Below are 20,942 nucleotides of genomic sequence, written 5' to 3'. Positions count from 1 at the left end.
ACATTCTATAAGCTCCAAGTAGGTTGTAGGTTCTCCCATAACAAGCAGTTTTTAATTTTTTGGTTTTTCAAATTTTTATGGATTTTTGGATATATAGGAAAAGTAAAACAAAACTGAAATAAACTAGACAAAAGTAAACTAAGCAATCTAATACTAGACAGAAATAAACTAAGCACAAATAAACTAGACAAAAGTAAACTAAGCAAAATAAAATAAAATAAAACAGAGAGAGATGTAGAGTGTACTCCCCAGGTGAACTTATGAGTAGAGCTATGCCTCCCCGCAACAGCGCCGTAGAAAATAGTCTTGATGACCCACAAGTATAGGGGATCGCAACAGTCTTCGAGGGAAGTAAAACCCAAATTTATTGATTCGACACAAGGGGAGGTAAAGAATACTTATAAGCCTTAACAACCGAGTTGTCAATTCAGTCGCACCTGGAAAAGCACTAGTAACAGGGGTGATGTGAAAGTAGCAGTGATATGGAGAGCAGTAGTAACGAGTAACACGGCAGCGAGTAATAGTAACACGAGAGCAATGGCACCGGAAGATAGTTGATACTACTTCCAATGACATGTAGAACGAGTATATGATGATGAAAGATGGACCGGGGTTCCCAGCTATCTACACTAGTGGCAACTCTCCAATAACAAGTGTTGGGTGAACAAATTACAGTCGGGCAATTGATAGGATTGAAATAGCATTAAGACAGAATATCAAGATCATTAATCATGTAGGCATGTTTTCCAATAATAGTCGTACGTGCTCGCAATGAGAAACTTGCACAACATCTTTTGTCCTACCAGCCGGTGGCGGCCGGGCCTCAAGGGAAACTCATCGGATATTAAGGTACTCCTTTTAATAGAGTACCGGAGCAAAGCATTAACACTCCGTGAAAACATGTGTCCCTCACATCACCGCCATCTCCTCCGGTTGTCCCGATTTCTGTCACTTCGGGGCCTTTGGTTCCGGACGGTGACATGTGCATACAACTTGTAGATACAATCTAGGCAATAAGTATAGAGCTTAAATCTAAGATCATGGCACTCGGGCCCTAGTGACAAGCATTAAGCATAACAAGATTGCAGCAACAATAACTTCATAAACTTTGTAGATAGACAATCATAACGTAACAATCCATCGGATCCCGACAAACACAACACCGATTACATCAGATGAATCTCAATCATGTAAGGCAGCTCATGAGATCATTGTATTGAAGTACATGGGGGAGAGAATACCAACTAGCTACGGCTAGAACCCGTAGTTCATGGGGGAACTACTCACGGAGCATGATGGAGGCGATGGCGTTGATGGAGATGGCTTCCGGGGCACTTCCCCGTCCGGCGAGGTGCCGGGACGAGAGACTTCGTCCCCCGAATTGGAGTTTCGCGATGGCGGCGGCGCCCCGGAGTCTTTCCGGAGTTTCGTCAAGAGTTACGGTATTTTTAGGTCGAAAAGGGATTTTATAGGCGAAGAGGCGGCGCAGGGGGCACTCGGGGCGCCACACCACGAGCCGGCGCGGGCCCGGGCCAGGTCGCGCCGCCCTATGGTGTGGTGGCCCTCCGGCCCTCTCCGACTCTTCTTCGGTGTTACGGACGCTTTCGGGAAAAATAGGAGGTTTGGTCTTCGTTTCGTCGAATTCCGAGAATATTGCCCGAACAGCCTTTCCGGAACCAAAAACAGCAGAAAACGAGAACTGCACCGTGGCATCTTGTTAATAGGTTAGTTCCGGAAAATGCATGAAAACATCATAAAGTGCAAGCAAAACATGTAAGTATTGTCATAAAACAAGCATGGAACGACAGAAATTATGGATACGTCGGGGACGTATCAAGGACATCACGCCGGAGATAGAACCACGCAAAAGGTTCTACAATCAGGTTTTTATTGGCCAACTCTCTTCAAAGATGCAAGGAAGTTTATTTTATCTTGTGATGAATGTCAAAGGGTTGGTAATATCTCCAGACGCAATGAAATGCCTATGAATTATACTCTTGTTATTGAACCGTTTGATTGTTGGGGATTTGACTTCATGGGACCTTTTCCCTCTTCAAAAGGTAACACTCATATACTTGTTGCTGTTGATTATGTTACTAAATGGGTGGAAGCCATACCTACAAAAAGTGCTGACGGTGAGACCTCTTTAAAAATGCTTTTAGATGTTATTTTTCCTAGATTTGGAGTACCTAGATATATTATGACCGATGGAGGTTCTCATTTTATTCATGGAGGTTTTAGAAAAACTCTTGCTAAGTATGGTATTAATCATAGAATTGCTTCCGCTTATCACCCTCAAAGTAGTGGTCAAGTAGAATTATCAAATAGAGAAATTAAATCTATCTTGCGTAAGACTCGTTAATAAATCTAGAAAGCATTGGGCTAGTAAATTGAAAGACGCACTATGGGCTTATAGAACTGCTTATAAAAACCCCATGGGAATGTCACCTTATAAAATGGTTTACGGAAAAGCTTGTCATTTACCTTTAGAACTAGAACACAAAGCTTATCGGGTCGTTAGAGAATTAAATAAAGATCCTAAACTTGCCTAGGTGATAAGAGGTTGCTACAATTAAGTTCTCTAGATGAATGGAGAAGTGAAGCTTATGAAAATGCTAAACTCTTTAAAGAAAAAGTTGAAAAATGGCATGATAGAAGGATCATCAAAAGAGAGTTTAATATTGGGGATAAAGTCCTATTGTATCGGTCTCGTCTCAGATTCTTTGCAGGGAAATTACTCTCGAAATGGGAAGGACCATATGTTGTTGAGGAGGTGTATCGTTCGGGAGCAATTAAAATTAGTTCTCTCCAAGGCAATGCTACGCAAGTGGTGAATGGACAAAGACTCAAGCATTATATCTCGGGTGATTCTTATAATGTTGATGTTGATATTATTCAAGTGGAAACACCGGAGGCTTTCATCAAAGGACAAATTGACAGATCCGCCGTAACTCGACTTTGAATAGGTAACAGATCGGTAATGAAAAGTTCGCGATTTACTTTCCGAACAATATTTTTGCTGTTTTTGGAAAATAAGAAAAATTACGAGATCGAAACGGAGTGGAGAGGACGCACGAGGGCGTGCCACCACAGGCCGGCGCGGCCCCCAGCCTGGCCGCGCCGACCTATGGTGGCACCGCCTCGTCGCCCCTTTCCGACTCTGGTTCGACCTGGTACTTTCCGTTTGTTCTGAAATTTTTTATTATAAAATCCCTCGGACCCCTGGAGGTCCGTGTATCGTTTTCTCGACGTGTTTTGTTTCGAGCTGTTTCGCCGGATCTGTTTTCGGCTCGTAAGCACCATGGCCTCCGACAACAAGGGCAAAGGGCTTTCGAAGGAAGAAGTGAGAAGGGTGTCGTCAAAACAAGAGCAACAAGCTGTGGGGAGTAAGCAAGTCTTGGTGGGATCCGTTGATACTCGACGTTCTTTCTCTCATAACTTGCGGTGGACCCTTAACCCCTGCTCTCGGCCTCGACTCTTTCCCTGCGCTGGAAGAAGCTCTACGGACTACCGATGAGTTTTGTGGTCAATACCGGGCTCTAAGAAGAGAAGTGGAGATACTCAGGGAGGAGAATCACCGACTCCGTAGAATGTTGGGATATTACTTGATGCCCGTCACAGGTGTTCGCCATCGCCGACTTCGGATAACAATGAATCTCTTCGAGACTTAGTGCAGATTTGCCAAGCCGAGAAGTCAAGTCGAAGGAGATCCGTAAGAAGCGCATGAGGGATTCATCACCACCATCACCAAAGGAGTAATCCATCATCGGTATTGGCATCCCCTTGGTTTGTTCCAAGCTTGGGGAGTGCCGCGGTATCACATTATCATTACCTTTTTACTGTTTACTATCAAGTAGTGTCATATCATGAGTAGGTAAGTTATCGTATGAGATGGGTTGCAGTGTGGAAGTATCTCTCCTTTAGTTTGTCTATGTATCCCTTGGTGTGAGTTATCGTTATGGAATATTAATGAGAAGTCTTATCATTTACATATTGCACACCTTATTTTAGTTTGCAATTTCTACTATATGATTGATCTTGATTTTAGTATTGGTACCACTTTGGGAGCATTAAGTAAATCTATTTGGTTTTGGCAAACTTAGCAATGGTCAATAGCAACAACACTTTGAGTTTTAGAAGAATAGAGGAAACAAATGTAGAAGATGTTATTGTCTTTCTTATCAGTCCTTAGCTTAGTATTCTGAAGTTAAAACTGTTTGTGCTTACAAGTAAGATGCATGATTGTTTCTATCACATGTATATTTGTTTGTTTCCCTCAACTCCTATGCTTGCTATTTAACCTTGCTAGCCAAAGACCCGTACCGAGAGGGAATACTTCCGTGCATCCAAACCTGAACCCAAACCTATGCCATTTGTGTCCACCATATCTACCTACTGCATGGTATTTTCTGCCATTCCAAGTAAATACTTCATGTGCTACCTTTAAACAATTCAAAATTTATTACTACTTATTTGTGTCAATGTTCTATAGCTCATGAGGAAGTATGTGGTGTTTTATCTTTCAGTCTTGTTAGGCAGCCTCCATTAATGGACTAGTGGCTTCATCCACTTATCCTATAATCTTGCAATAAGAGCTGGCAACGGGGTTCCCAGCCCCAATTAATCAACTTTCATTAATAATTCTCTTCACATGTTTTGCCCTGATTCATTAGTAAGCAACTTAATTTTGCAATAGACACTCCTCCATGGTATGAGATTGTTGGAAGGCACCCGAGGATTCGGTTAGCCATGGCTTGTGTAAGCAAAGGTTGGGGGGAGTGTCATCCTTAAATAAACTAAAGTACATGTGTAAACAAAAGAGAAGAGGGATGATCTACCTTGCCGGTAGAGGTAACGTCCTTCATGGGAGCCGCTCTTTGGAGGTCTCGTTTGGCAAGGGGGTTAGAGTACCCGCTACCGGTCGTTGACAACAACAAACACCTCTCAAAACTTTACTTTTGTTCTCTTTATATGATTTCAAAACTGAAAAAGCTCTAGCACATGATTTAATCCCTGCTTCCCTCTGCGAAGGGCCTGTCTTTTACTTTATGTTGAGTCAGTAAACCTATTTCCCTCCATCTCAAGCAAGCATTTGAGTTGTTGTGATCGAATGATTATATTGTGATTTGCTTCATCATGTCTTTACTCTTTCTTGTTTAGTACAAGTTTTACCTGAATGAATATAGCTTTGAAAGTCATCAATGATTAATATGATTGAGTATGCAAGTTTACCATAAGCTTTAATATGAGAGCGCTGCTCAATAGATAAGTATAATCTGTTAACTCGTTCTCTGACCAAGAACAAAGTTTGCCATCACCAATTATGATTTCTTATGCACCTTTATTTGTGATTACCTTATACTTGTTTCAAGATTGAGTTATATGAGGAAGTTGTTTACTATAATGCCTTGTGTGAATGAATATGATGCTTCTTGTCCGTATTTTATTTATCGACTCTTCACTCCATAAACATGTGGTCCTGTTTACCGAGTTCAGTTTCGCTTGGGGACAAGCGAAGTCTAAGCTTGGGGGAGTTGATACGTCCAATTTGCATCACTATTTTATATCATAATTTGCTCGTTATTCATTGATATATTTCATATTGGGACACAATACTTATGTTATTTCATCTATTTTGCATGTTTCATGATTATTTGGAGATTAAGCACCGGAGCCGAGATTCTGCCGGAAAAAGCACCGTCGGGATGCAATATTTCGGAAGATCAACTCGTGGAAGGGAGTTTTACCAAAAATCCTATTTTTCCAGATGACGAAGGAAGCCAGAAGGGGGAGTCAGGTGGACCCAAGGTGGGTCCACACCATAGGGTGGCCCATGGCCTGGCCGCGCCACCATGTGGTGTGGGGCCCCCTCGGCCTCTTTCGCCTCCTTTTCTTCGCGAAACCCTTCGTCCCGAAGACCTAAGCCACAGAGGAATCCTCACGAAGGGTTACAGCCGCCTCTGCGGGGCGGAGAACACCAGAGAGAAAAGAGCTCTCCGGCGGGCAGGAATCCGCCGGGGAAATTCCCTCCCGGAGGGGGAAATCGACGCCATCGTCACCGCCATCGAGCTGGAAATCATCTCCATCACCATCGTCATCATCTCCACCATCATCACCGCCATCTCCACCGCTGGACATCGTCACCGCTGTAGCAATTTGGGTTTGATCTTGATTGTTTGATAGGGGAAACTCTCCCGATATTGATTTCTACTTGTTATTGATGCTATTGAGTGAAACCATTGAACCAAGGTTTATGTTCAGATTGTTATTCATCATCATATCACCTCTGATCATGTTCCATATGATGTCTCGTGAGTAGTTCGTTTAGTTCTTGAGGACATGGGTGAAGTCTAAATGTTAGTAGTGAACTATGGATGAGTAATATTCAATGTTATGATATTTAAGTTGTGGTGTTATTCTTCTAGTGGTGTCGTGTGAACGTCGACTACACGACACTTCACCATTTATGGGCCTAGGGGAATGCATCTTGTACTCGTTTGCCAATTGCGGGGTTGCCGGAGTGACGGAAACCTAAACCCCCGTTGGTATATCGATGCGAGGAGGGATCGCAGGATCTCGTAGTTTAAGGTCGTGGTTAGATTTATCTTAATTACTTTCTTGTAGTTGCGGATGCTTGCAAGGGGTATAATCACAAGTATGTATTAGTCCTAGGAAGGGCGGTACATTAGCATAGGTTCACCCACACAACACTTATCAAAACAATGAAGATTAATCAACTGTATGTAGCGAAAGCACTAGACTAAAATCCCGTGTGTCCTCGAGAACGTTTGGTCATTATAAGTAAACAAACTGGCTTGTCCTTTGTGCTAAAAAGGATTGGGCCACTCGGTGCAATTATTTCTCTCGCACTTTACTTACTCGTACTTTATTCATCTGTTACATCAAAACCCCCTGAATACTTGTCTGTGAGCATTTACGGTGAATCCTTCATCGAAACTGCTTGTCAACACCTTCTGCTCCTCGTTGGGATCGACATTCTTACTTATCGAAGATACTACGATACACCCCCTATACTTGTGGGTCATCAGGAGGCATATCATAATCAACATAAACTTTCTCCTCAATACCCGGAGGGCTAAAGAGATCATTTTCATCAAAATCGACCTCCCTAAGCTTAGAATTTTCTATATCATTATCAACAATGGTGTTCAAAGTGTTCATACTAATATTACTACTAGCATGCAAATAAGGTTCCATAGGTTTTTAAATTTTCGCATTAAACCATTAATGTCTTGACTCAGGAAATAGTACAAAAAGCTCACAGATGTTTTCCATTATGCCTTACTAGTGTTTAACAAGAAACAAAAAGATGCAATTGCAGGATCTAAAGGAAATAGCTTCGAGCACACACACACAACGGCAACAGAAAATTACTTAGTTACCTGGGACCGGAGTATGAGTGCCTTTTACCTTTCCTCCCCGGCAACGGCGCCAGAAAAGTGCTTGATGTCTACGGGTGCTTCTATTCTTGTAGACAGTGTTGGGCCTCCAAGAGCGAGAGGTTTGTAGAACAGCGAGCAAGTTTCCCTTAAGTGGATCACCCAAGGTTTATCGAACTCGGGGAGGAAGAGGTCAAAGATATCCCTCTCAAGCAACCCCGCAATCACGATACAAGAAGTCTCTTGTGTCCCCAACACACCTAATACACTTGTCGGATGTATAGGTGCACTAGTTCGGCGAAGAGATAGTGAAATACAAGTAATATGGATGTATATGAGTGGTAATAGCAATCTGAATAAAATATGGCAGCGAGTAAACATGCAACGTAACGATAAATAAACGGAGTTTCGATGCTTAGAAGCAAGGCCTAGGGATCATACTTTCACTAGTGGACACTCTCAACATTGATCACATAATAAAACCACTCTACACTCTTTTGTTGGATGATGAACACCACTAATTGCGTAGGGCTACAAGAGCACCTCAATGCCGGAGTTAACAAGCTCCACAACATTCGATGTTCATATTTAAATAACCTTAGAGTGCATGATAGATCATTGCAATTACACCAAGTACTAACATAGCATGCACACTCGTCACCATCACACTATGAAGGAGGAATAGATCACATCAATACTATCATAGCAATAGTTAACTTCATAATCTACAAGAGATTACAATCATAACCTACGCCAAGTACTACACGATGCACACACCGTCACCATTACACCGTGGAGGAGGAATAGACTACTTTAATAACATCACTAGAGTAACACATAGATGAATAGTGATACAAAACTCATATGAATCTCAATCATGTAAGGAAGCTCATGAGATCATTGTATTGAAGTACATAGGAGAGAGATTAACCACATAGCTATCGGTACAGCCCTTAGCCTCGATGGAGAACTACTCCCTCCTCATGGGAGACAGCAGCGTTGATGAAGATGGCGGTGGTGTCGATGGAGATGCCTTCCGGGGGCACTTCCCCGTCCCGGCGGCGTGCCGGAACAGAGACTCCTGTCCCCCAGATCTTGGCTTCACGATGGCGGCGGCTCTGGAAGGTTTCTCGTACCGTGGCTTTTCCGTATCGAGGTTTTAGGTCACGGACCTTTAAATAGGTGAAGAGGCGGACTCGGAGGGCTGACGAGGCGGTGACACAATAGGGGGGCACGGCCCAGGCCCTGGCCGCGCCACCCTGTCATCTGGTGGCCCTGTGGCCCCCCTCTGGTTGCTCTCGGGTGTTCTGGAAGCTTCGTGGAATTCTAAGATGTTGGGCGTTGATTTCGTCCGATTCCGAGAATATTTCCTTACTAGGATTTCTGAAACCAAAAACAGCAGAAAACAGGAACGGGCCCTTCGGCATCTCGTCAATAGGTTAGTTCCGGAAAACGCATAATAATGACATATAATGTGTATAAAACATGTGAGTATCATCATAAAACAAGCATGGAACATAAGAAATTATAGATACGTTTGGGACGTATCAGGGAGCAAGGTTGTGTGGAGATTTGAGGCGCGGGAGTGCCCCTTTTATAGCGGCGCGAGGGTCCGAGGCGTGGCGGAGGAGGTCGTCCATGGCGACGTTGCTATAGGGGCGGCATGCCTCGGGCAATGACGTAGGTGAGTTGGCGCTGTCAGTGCGGTCACGCCAGGCTTGACTGCGGTGAAAACGAGGCCGTGACGTGGGCTGGAGCTTGACGGAAGCTCACGGTACTGCGACGGACGTCGGCGATGGTGGCGTCATCTACAGCGTTCCCGCGGTCCAATGGGCGTGTCTGGGCGTCTCTCGGTGTCGTGGCGAAGCTGCTGGCGCGAGGAGAGAGCAAGGGATGGCCAGGGTCAGCGGGGCAACGTCACGCTCTGGCGCGTCCATGGCGTGTCCTGGGCGTCACTGGGTGTGCTCGTGCTGGCTCGTGGCGTGCTCCCCTTCGTCGACCATGGTGTCTAGCACGTTCAGGAGAGTGAGAGGGAAGTCAATGACAAGGTTTGGCCGGCTGGAGGAGAGTGGATGGAGAGATGGCATGAGGTGTGCCATGATCACCTCGGCATGGCAAGATTTGTCAAAATCACCAAGGTACATGGGGGTACTAAGGCCTGGCATTGTCCAAGGAGTTTACCAGGAAGGTCAAGCTGACCTAGGTTGGATGGTTTAGGCAAAGACATGCTGGATAATAGCATGTGTTGGGTTGGCAGATTGCTGCCTGCAAGGTGTTCGACCAAATGGCCGCATGAAGTGAATTTTGGAATTTTGCAATGTTTTTTGGTGGAGTTGATTCATATATTATTTGGCACACAATGGTGGTGGTGGTGTGCAAATTTGAGTTGTTTTGTGAAATTTCAAAATGGGCACCATCTTGAATCTGATTTGATGTCCCTACTTTGCTTGATCATAACTTTGAATCTAGAAAGAGTTTGCAGGGATGGTCTTGACCAAAGTTGTTCACCTTGATGGGGTCTTGGATGAGGTGTATAGAGCTGGGAGGTTTTAGTTTAGAAAACTCTTAATCCAGGGGCTCAAAGTGGGCATCATGAGATAAGTGGCAGATTTGACCATTATCTCATGTGAGCTCAATTTGAATTCTATTTTGATTTGATTTGAGTTTCTTTGATTCCAAAGGTGTTATTAAGTGTTTAGAAACATTATCCAACCAGTGGCACAAGCCAAATTGGCCTAGGTTAAGGTTTGGCAAAAATAGCCATAAGCACATGTGTGAGTTGATTTGTAATTTTCTTATTTTCTTCTTTGTTTCTTTTTTGCTTCTATTAGGTAGGGTTTAGGGTTTTAGCACATTGGCAAGAGTTGCAAACACACACCATGGCAATCACACAAAAATTAGACATGAGCACTATGCATAGCAGATGAGTTAATAAAAGTTTTTGTTGGTTCTCATTTTTGAACAAGTGAAATCCTTCTTCTTCATTTATTTGAAAATTTTGGATGTTACAAATGACCACCCTCAAGGGTCCCATAGTGGATCGAGGTTTTCCCTTTTGGTGGGGATGCTCTAACAGAATACGGTTAGCATTTGTGGAATTTATATTGCTTTGTGCCTCCACATCGCTCCAATAAAGATTAGCACCCGCAAAGGGTGTGACTTCGGGGTACAACGTCATCTCCGCGTGCCTCGGTTATTTCTAAACCTTATTTCTTAGCATAAGTTGTTGGTGCACATAGGTTATCCCTAGTTCATAGGTCTTGTGCTTGGCAAGTTAAACATTAGTTTTATTGTGCACTTGTTCAAGCCCCTAACGTAAAAAGTTTTGAACCGTATTTGAAGGGGTTTGCAGAACAAGACATTTTTTCTAACTTAACGCAAACCCTAATATGCCCAAGATCTATCCAAGGAGTAATGCAGTTACTGAGATGATATCAGTGACAGACCCTCGTAGATCGATGGCGGTTAACATTCCGCTATATCATGGTTGATATAGACGTACTCTCATCGCCGACCTCAAGGTCGTGTAGAAGTCCTCTCCCATGATGTCGAGTGCCGAATGTGCAGCACCTCGTAGTTTCACACACGTACGACGCTCAACGACGCTCCCCACTCCAATCAAGTGAATTTGCGCAAGTAGATCTTTTGGATCTGTATCCCAACAGCGCTCCCCAATATTGGGTGAAGTTGTCTCCCTCCCTATGCAGTTCTTGGGGAACCGCACGGAAAAGAATACTAGAGAGACATATTTCTATATTTAAGTGTGTATTTAATTTGCCCCTATGGGTCTATTTGTATAGGGGGCAAAGGGGGGGGGGGATGCTTCATAAAGGGGGCAAGGTGGGACAAAAGAGAGAAGGAGGTGGGGAGCCGGTCGGGCAGCCCTAGGGCTGCCACCTGCCACCGCATGCCCCCTCCTCCCCCTCCTGGATCAGCCCAGATGGGCCGGCCCACTTGGCCTAGCCAACCACCGCCCTTTCCTTCCTATGGTCCCCTTTTCATATGGGGCCCAATAAAGGTAGGGAGGCCCTTTTTTAATTAAATAAAACATAATTTTAATTAATTAAATATATTTTAATATATTAATTTGTTTAATTAACATATTAAACATATCCTTTAATTGCAATTTGTCCGAGACACCCCCAAACTATTCCAAACAATTTTCGGACAACTCCAGAACCCTCTTCTGGATATATCTCTCAACCTCGATGAATCCAAAACTAACTTGAGTTTCGTTGAACCCTTAAGTGTTACCCTACAGTTCGGGAATAACATGAATGTGATCGGAGACAACTTCTCCGGTCAAATGATCACTAGGGGGTCTAGATAACCATGGTGATCTCTATGCATTCCACGAAGATATGATCGTTGTTTGAACCACTGCGTTGAGTCTGATTCCTTTTATTCGTTTGATACTGGCACACGTCCGAGACATGATCATCGGTATCACAATACATAGTTTGGTCTTGTTACCGATAAGGCTATTTCAACTCGTTCGTGTGTGATTACATCCCCTTGATCTTGTCATACGTTGCACAACTTTCATGGATGTAATCTCACCGAGTAGGCCCTTTGTATATCCCCGTCACGTGGATGAAAATATCCCGCTATTGATCCATACACCTCAACCCATCCCATCAGAATACCCAATTACACATTTATGGTTACCCTGTTACAGTGTGACGGATGATGCATCCAAAGGAGCCTACGGTGACAGTGATTAGATATGATCTCACGGTCTAAGGATTAAGTCATTGCGCCTTTTATAAACATCATAACATTGAATTTGATGTGACTTGGTCATGTTATAATATGTATGTTTTAGATATGTCCATCATATCATTCATCCAATCGATATGATCTCATTGTCAATGATGTGTATGTCCATGATAGGGAAACCTCGATCAACGATTGACCACAATGAACTAGATATGCACATGTGTGCTTACTAGGGACCATGTTGTTTGTTCACAATACCACATACGTATTAATGTTTCCGCTTAATACAGTTATAGCATGCCACGAAACTTATTATGAACATTTGACATATAATAAATAATTGTTATTATTTATCTCTAGAGCACTATCTCCAACACTATTCACTCCCCCCCTATGGGATTTGTGGCAAACACATGGGCCACATGAAACCGCAGACGGACACAACAAACGAGTGGAGTTGTCGCCTCGATAAAAATATCATCTACATATGGTCCGCAGATAGGTCAGTATTGACAAATTTATAGGGATTTGCCAGTTCTCATCTAGATGAGAACTAACTTCGTGCTCAGTTAAGTTTTACATCATTTAATTTGCATCGTGATTCAAGCTAGTCATGAGTTGCAACATAACTTGCAACTGAAATTTGATGACATCATCATCTGACTGAGAACAAAGTTAGTTCTGAGTCGACTGAGAAATAATCACACCCAAATTTATATACACTTAGGTGGTCCAGCTAGGCTAGGTTTTTGTGTGATTGTGTCCCTTATCCATCCGAAGAGAAAAGTATAGATCTCCCACATGCCCTAAGAGCACCTCCAGCCAGCCCCCCAGGAAGGCCCCCAGGAGCCTGTTTTTTCATCCGGACGACGAAAAATGGTCTAGTCGCCCCCGGATCCTCGTTTTTGCTCAGATTTGGACTTTCATCCATCCCGCGAGCCCATGTTAACCCCGACCCCCCGGGGCGTGCTCGGGAAGTCCGGAGGAAACAAAAGCGCGGGAATCATCGAGGAAAACTCCCGCGCGCCTGGTGGCCCCGATATGTCAGCGAGAGAGAGAACCTCGTCCTCATCACATCATCTTCCGCTCGCGGTAAAAGCCCACCGCCGATCAGCCCTCGTCCGACACGTAGCTTCCACGCGGCGAAATTGATGTCATCTGCGAGCATTCACGCTTGCTCCCTCTATTTATCGCGGAGCTACCACGCCTGCTCGCATTCATCACCGCGGTTTCACCTCTCTCTCCTCTCCTCACGTAAAAAAAAACCTCGTCATCAATGACGGGTAGATTTCTCGGCGACGGCGCGGTAAACAACGGTTTCGGCCGACGGTCCCTCCATCAGTGGAGGGCCGGCTGCTGTACATGGACGGGTACCCGGCGCTACCGGACTTCCGCGCTCCTGGAGGTTGGCGGCTAAGCGCGGGAGGCGTGCCAATCCCGTCGCCGCCGCAAGGCGACGCCATGGTACCGGAGATCGAGGCGGGGCTCGCTGCCATGAGCGACGAGCAGCGCGCCGACCCGCAGTTCTTCCCCAACTACGTTGCGTGAACGGCGTACTTCCGGCAACGCTATGAGTGGCAGATGTCCGCGTACGATGGCCCTCCTCCCCCTCCCGCACGCAACAACGCTACAGGCCGCCGTCGTTGGTGGAGCGCACATCGAGGGCGGCAACTACCCCGTGCTGCAGATGCCGCCATGGAGGCTGGTGCCCTCCGTGCTGCGATGCCACGGGAGCTCTTGGATGCCACGGCGCATGGCACCCTCGTCCTCGTCATCGGGCTCGGCGTCTCGATCGGCGACGAGGTCGTCTGGATCGGCTCCTCCTGCAGCGCCGAGGAGCAACCGAGGACGCAATGTCAGCGCCATCATCATCCGCGAGGGGCGTGCCTCATCTCCACCACGCGGGCGGAAGCACAAGACGAAGAGGGAGGCCACAACGATGACCGACCACGCCGCCGAGGAGGCCGCGATCCTCGAGGCGATTGCGAGGTCGCTGAACGACCTCATCCCCGCTGACAACACCCTGCCCATAAACGAGGCTCTCGCCTGGTCCAGGCAGGAGTGGGAGAGGGAGGAGGCGGAGCAGCGCCGGCGTTTGGAGGAAGCTGCCGCGCGGCACCGCGCACCAGTCATCAAGTTGGAGGACAGCAGCAACGACGAATGGTATCGGCCGTCGCCGTCGCGCCTTGGCGACCCTGACCAGGGTTCTAGCCGTTGGGGAGACCCCGGCCAGAGCAGCAGCCAGCAGGCGCCGGCCACGCCGCCCAAGTACGACGACGGCGAGGACTACGACGGTGACTACACGGCGTTCTACCGCCATTTCAGCATGTAGAACGCCATGTTTTATGTTTAATGTATATGTTGTCGGATTATTAGGCAATTTCCGTGTGAGTTTAATTACCGAAAGCAACATTACAGATGCACAAGCATACTTAACCACACACATCAGACTAAGCACATGCATCAGATCTCAACATGGAACAAGTAGCAGTGCAAGGTAGGAGAGGAAAAGCACGTACATCACGACCGGGAAGGTCGCACCAGCATCAGCACCACCACCACCATGGGAGTTGTTGATGTCGCCCATGGTGTAGTCGGATTTGTCGATGAAGCAGCCGATCCGGCGAAGAAGAGCACGAACAGCAGCGAGCAGTCGCGCCGAGACGCTCCCCAAAAACCTTATCGCCCGTCTCCCAGTGCGGGATCTCAACGGAGGCCTGCTCTCCCGGACGGATGTGCACGCAGTCGCCGGGATGGGGAAGACTAGAGAGTAGCGCAGCAAAAGGAACTTCGCGAGAGAGACGAACTAGAGAGTTCTTAGAGATGTATTCTCTAGATTTGATATGTCTCCTTGTATAGCCTGGGAGGAGAGCCGACCCGACCGTGTTGACACGCGTAGGAAGCCAGGGACACGTGGCGAGCATGCACATGCAGGTCGACACGTACCCAACTCAGTTGGTGCACCAAGCAAAAAAATTTAGGCTTCCTTGAGTGTGTCTCGAACTCGAACTCGAGTCACGAAACGCGACGTGCGTGCGTGACGTGTCGTGACGTGCCGTGCCGAGCCGAGGCGGGGCGAGCGGAGGAGGAGGAGTGCGCGAGGGCTCCTTCTATTCTCACTCACTTGGAAGGGTAGAACAGCAGCCCTTATATACCACTTCAACTCTCTCCCAACTAGCAATGTGGGACTAAACTTTGTCCCCCAAGGCTATCCCAAGCTGCCAACGTGATGGGCCTTGAGATTTCAGGAATTGTAGACTACATGGGCTGCCTTACTGGGCTGCAGCCCATCTACATTCAACAATCCCCCACCAGATCTCATATGCACATCAGATGACACATTAGTTCCATTCACTGTTTAATATACCTGCACTTCAGTGGAGACTGTTAAGTTAAACTTCCACCTAGACAAGGAGTTAAGCTTGACTACAACTGAACAATGGACTATGACTTGAATTGTCAGTCTTTGTGCAGTAAGTTTCACTCAATGTCGGCACGGTACTAAGCTACCATAGCCTTCCCCTCGGGTGGAACTTATAAGTCATACTCCTCGGCCCTTCATGAGCTTACTAGAGATTCACCCAAATCTCCCACACTATGACCAGTAGTGTCACTCATATAGGTGCGTTCTTTAAAAGATCGCCCTGTAGGACAGTGTCTTTGCTCGTCAAGAGCCGCTCGGAACACATTAAGACATTGTCAACCTGCCTTACAGTAGCTATGAGAGAATTGCACCTGCAGCGGAGTGGGAGTATCAAATTTTCTCTCAACTCAGTTGCTCCAGTTTGTTTTACCAGGTCCTAGTTCACGGAATTTCCGATCACATAGGTTGGGTTACCCCTCGGCAACTCAAGTGGGTCTCAAACCCATCTCCCTCGATGCAAGGTCTATCATGTTTCTTGATAGTCCTTTTGTGAAAGGATCTGCCAGATTTTTAGCACTTTGGACATAATCCAATGCTATCACTCCGGAGTTCTTCAGTTCTTCAGTCTCCTCTTGATATGTTTGGAACTTTTCATATTATCCTTAGAACTTTTCACTTTGATAATCACAGTTTGATTATCACAGTTCATGAGGATGGCCGGTATTGGTTTTTCAACCATAGGCAAGTCCATCAAGAGCTCACGAACCATTCCGCTTCGACGTAGGGCCGTATCTCGCTGTGAGTTCCGCTTCCCTAGTTGACCTCATTAAGATGGTCTGCTTGCAAGACTTCCAGAAACAACGCCACCACCAAGAGTGAAAACATATCCACTTGTGGCCTTCATCTTAGCATCTGAAATCCAATTGGAATCACTATACCCTTCAAGTCCTCTTGGATACCCGGTATAATGAATTCCATAACTCATGGTTCCCTTTAGATAGCGCATCACTGTCTCAAGAGCATGCCAATGATCATCTCCCGGGTTGGCCACAAACCGGCTAAGTTTGCATACAGCAAACGAGATATCAGGCCTTGTAGCGCAAGCTAAATACATGAGTGAACCAATAATTTGAGAGTATCTCAATTGATCTTTAGTTATCTTTTCATTCTTTCGAAGCAAGACACTAGGATCATAAGGTGTGAGAGAAGATTTGCAATCAGCATAGCCAAATCTGTTCAACACCTTCTCAACATAATGAGATTGCACAAGTGTAATCCCATTATTCTCATCTCTCAGTAACTTGATGTTTAAAATAACATAAGCTTCTCCAAGATCTTTCATCTCGAAACACTGAGATAAGAAGGTTTTTACCTCCTCAATCACTTTGAGACTTGTCCCAAAAATTAGTATGTCATCCACATACAAGCATAGGACAACTCCCTCACCCCCACCATGGCGGTAGTACACACATTTGTCAGCTTCATTAACAACAAAGCCCACAGATGTCAAAGTTCTTTCAAACTTCTCATGCCATTGTATGGGTGCTTGTTTAAGGCCATACAAAGATTTCTTTAATTTACACACCTTTCTTTCTTGACCTTGTAGTACGAAACCATCAGGCTGTTCCATGTAAATTTCCCGTCCAACTCTCCATTTAGGAAAGCCGTCTTAACGTCCATTTGATGAACGAGAAGACCATGTGAGGCAGCCAATGACAGTAGTACTCGAATGGTGGTCAATCTCGCCACAGGTGAGTAGGTATCGAAGAAATCTTCGCCTTCCTTTTGGGTATAGCCTTTGGCTACAAGACGAGCTTTGTACTTCTCAATAGTACCATCAGCTCGAAGCTTCTTCTTAAATACCCATTTACATCCTACAGGTTTGCACCCATAAGGACGCTCAGTTAACTCCCACGTTCCATTAGCCAAGATGGAATCCATCTCGCTTTGAACCGCTTCCTTCCAGTAGTCTGCATTAGGAGATGCGAGAGCTTCTAAAATGGTAGTTGGAGTATCATCCACAAGATACACAATGAAATCATTACCAAAAGACTTTGCGGTCCTTTGTCTCTTACTCCTTGTGGGAGCTTCATTGTCATCTTCATCAGAATCTGAACTCTCATCATCAGATTCCTCGCCAGACTCCATAGGAGTTTCATGTATTGGATCAGATTCCCAATTAGACATGTCATGCATATCTCTCATAGGGAATATATCCTCAAAGAATGTAGCATCTCTTGATTCAAAGATGGTGCCGACATTCATGTCATCCACTCCATATTTCATCACAAGAAATCTATAAGCAATGCTATGGGCAGCATAGCCAAGAAATACATAGTCCACGGTTTTTGGTCCAAGCTTTCGCTTTTTGGTGATTGGCAAATTCACTTTAGCCAAACATCACCAAGTTCGTAGGTAGGAGAGTGTTGGTCTTTTCTTTTCCCATTCCTCATAAGGAGTAATCTCTTTGTTTTTGGTTGGAACACGGTTTAGGACATGACACGAAGTCAATATAGCCTCCCCCCACCATTCCTTGGATAAACCCGAAACATCTAACATGGCGTTAACCAAATCTGTTAGAGTACGGTTTTTCCTTTCCGCAATCCCATTGGATTGTGGGGAATTGGGAGGCGTCCTCTCATGGATTATACCATGTTCCGCACGTAATAAATTGAACTCATTAGAAAAGTACTCTCCACCACGATCGGACCGAATCCTTTTTATCTTTCTTTCAAGTTGATTCTCAACTTCAGCCTTATAGATTTTAAATAAATCAAGAGCCTCATCTTTAGTTTTCAGTAGATACACATAACAATACCTAGTGGAATCATCAATCAAAGTCATGAAATATTTCTTTCCACCTCTTGTCAACTCACCATTCATCTCACATAGATCTGAATGTATGAGCTCTAGTGGTGCCAAGTTTCTTTCCTTCGCAGGCTTGTGAGGCTTGCGAGACTGCTTTGCTTGCACACAAGCATGGCACTTAGAGCCTTTGACAAAGGTGAGTTTTGGAATTAAACTCATATCAGCAAGCCGCGTCATACAACCAAAATTAAAATGACAAAGTCGTGAATGCCAAACATTAGTTTCATTAACACTAGTGCTTACATGGTTCACAACATTATCACAGAAGTCTTCTAGAGAGAAGCGAAACATTCCCTCACATTCATAGCCCTTTCCAACAAAAGTTTCATACTTAGACAGTACAACTTTATTGGACTCAAACACGAACTTAAACCCATCTTTCATAAGATGGGAGCCATTAACGAGATTCGTCTTGATAGAAGGGACATGCAAAGATGTTCTTCGCTTGCACGATCTTTCCCGAAGTAAACTTCAGATCTACCGTGCCAACACCACGAACAGTAGCATGTAACCCATTCCCCATCATTACCGAGGAACCTCGGGCCTGATAAGAGGTAAACATGGAGATGTCAGCACACACATGAACATTGGCACCTGTATCAACCCACCATTCCGTGGGCTGAAAAACCGAAAGAACAGTAGGTAATATATTACCATACCCTGTAGTTCCTTCCTCTGTGTTGCCAATGATCATGTTGACAGAATTTGAGTTTTGTCCAGCCTGACCTTTCTTTCCTTGGCGTTGTGGACAGCGATTAGCCCAATGGCATGTCTCGCCACACACCCAGCAAGGATCTTTCTTCTCTGTTTTCCCCTTCTTCTTGAAGTTGGTAGTCTGGGAGACTCCATTGTTCTTTCTCTTGAACTTGTGGGCATTTTTCTGTACCATATTGGCAGCAGAACGTCCCTCGGTTCCTCCAGTGTGTTTGTATTTTGCCCTCGCCTTCTCCTCAATATCGAGAGAGACCATGATATTCTCAACAGAGAACTCATGCCTCTGATGTTTCAGAGAAGTGGCAAAGTTCCTCCATGAAGGGGGAAGCTTAGCGACAATGCATCCCGCGACAAACTTGTCCGGTAGCACACACTTGAGGAGCTCAAGTTCCTTTGCCATGATCTGTATCTCATGAGCCTGTTCTACTACAGATCGGTTTTCAACCATTCTGTAGTCATTGAACTGCTTCATAGCATACAGTTCACCTCCGGCATCGGCAGCACCAAACTTAGCGTCCAGTGCATCCCACAGTTCCTTTCCATTTCGGATATGCAGATAAGCATCAACCAACTTGTCTCCAAGCACACTTAGGATGGCACCCACAAAGATTACGGTGGCATCCCCGAACGATTTATCCTCTTCAGGAGTAAGCAGACCTCTGGGAGTACCCTCCGCAACTCGGTGCACGCCCATAGAAGTGAGCCACAAGAGGGTTTTATTCTGCCATCTCTTGAAATGAGAACCCGTAAACGGGCTCGGGTTTAAGCGCAGCAGCAAAATCAGACGGTGAAAATTGCCTAAACAGATAAGGTTTTTGGATTGTTGGATTATTAGGCAATTTCCGTGTGAGTTTAATTACCGAAAGCAACATTACAGATGCACAAGCATACTTAACCACACACATCAGACTAAGCACATGCATCAGATCTGAACATGGAACAAGTAGCAGTGCAAGGTAGGAGAGGAAAAGCATGTACATCGCGACCGGGAAGGTCGCACCAGCAGCACCACCACCACCACCATGGGAGTTGTTCATGTCGCCCATGGTGTAGTCGGATCTATCGATGAAGCAGCCGATCCGGCGAAGAAGAGCACGAACAGCAGCGAGCAGTCGCGCCGAGACGCTCCCCAAAAACCTTATCGCCCGTCTCCCAGTGCAGGATCTCAACGGACGGGGTTTCGAAGGCCTGCTCTCCCGGACGGCTGTGCACGCAGTCGCCGGGATGGGGAAGACTAGAGAGTAGCGCAGTAAAAGGAACTTCGCGAGAGAGACGAACTAGAGAGTTCTTAGAGATGTATTCTCTAGATTTGATCTGTCTCCTTGTATAGCCTGGGAGGAGAGCCGACCCGACCGCGTTGACACGCGTAGGAAGCCAGGGACACGCGGCGAGCATGCACATGCAGGTCGACACGTACCCAACTCAGTTGGTGCACCAAGCAAAAAATTTAGGCTTCCTTGAGTGTGTCTCGAACTCGAGTCACGAAACGCGACGTGCGTGCGTGACGTGTCGTGACGTGCCGTGCCGAGGCGGGGCGGGCGCGAGGGCTCCTTCTATTCTCACTCACTTGAAAGGACTAGAACAGCAGCTCTTATATACCACTCAATAATCCTACACGTACGAACAGTTTGGCTTACAAAAGTTTATACGGACAGTTGGTTGGCTGAGCTTTGATTCTCTCCTTAAATCACGGGGCAAGTTCTAATATTGTACGTTGCTAGTTGATGTCCGTAAGAAAATTCCGTAACAATTTTATGTATGCGTAGCATTACTGTATACCACTCCAACTCTCTCCCAACTAGCAGTGTGGGACTAAACTTTGTCCCGCAAGGCTGTCCCAAGCTGCCAACGTGATGGGCCTTGAGATTTCAAGAATT

The sequence above is a fragment of the Lolium rigidum genome, chromosome 7, assembly GCF_022539505.1.
Source record: "Lolium rigidum isolate FL_2022 chromosome 7, APGP_CSIRO_Lrig_0.1, whole genome shotgun sequence".
NCBI classification, from domain to species: Eukaryota; Viridiplantae; Streptophyta; class Magnoliopsida; order Poales; family Poaceae; genus Lolium; species Lolium rigidum.
The sequence above is the reverse complement of the archived record's forward strand: the minus strand, read 5'-3'. Positions refer to the sequence as shown.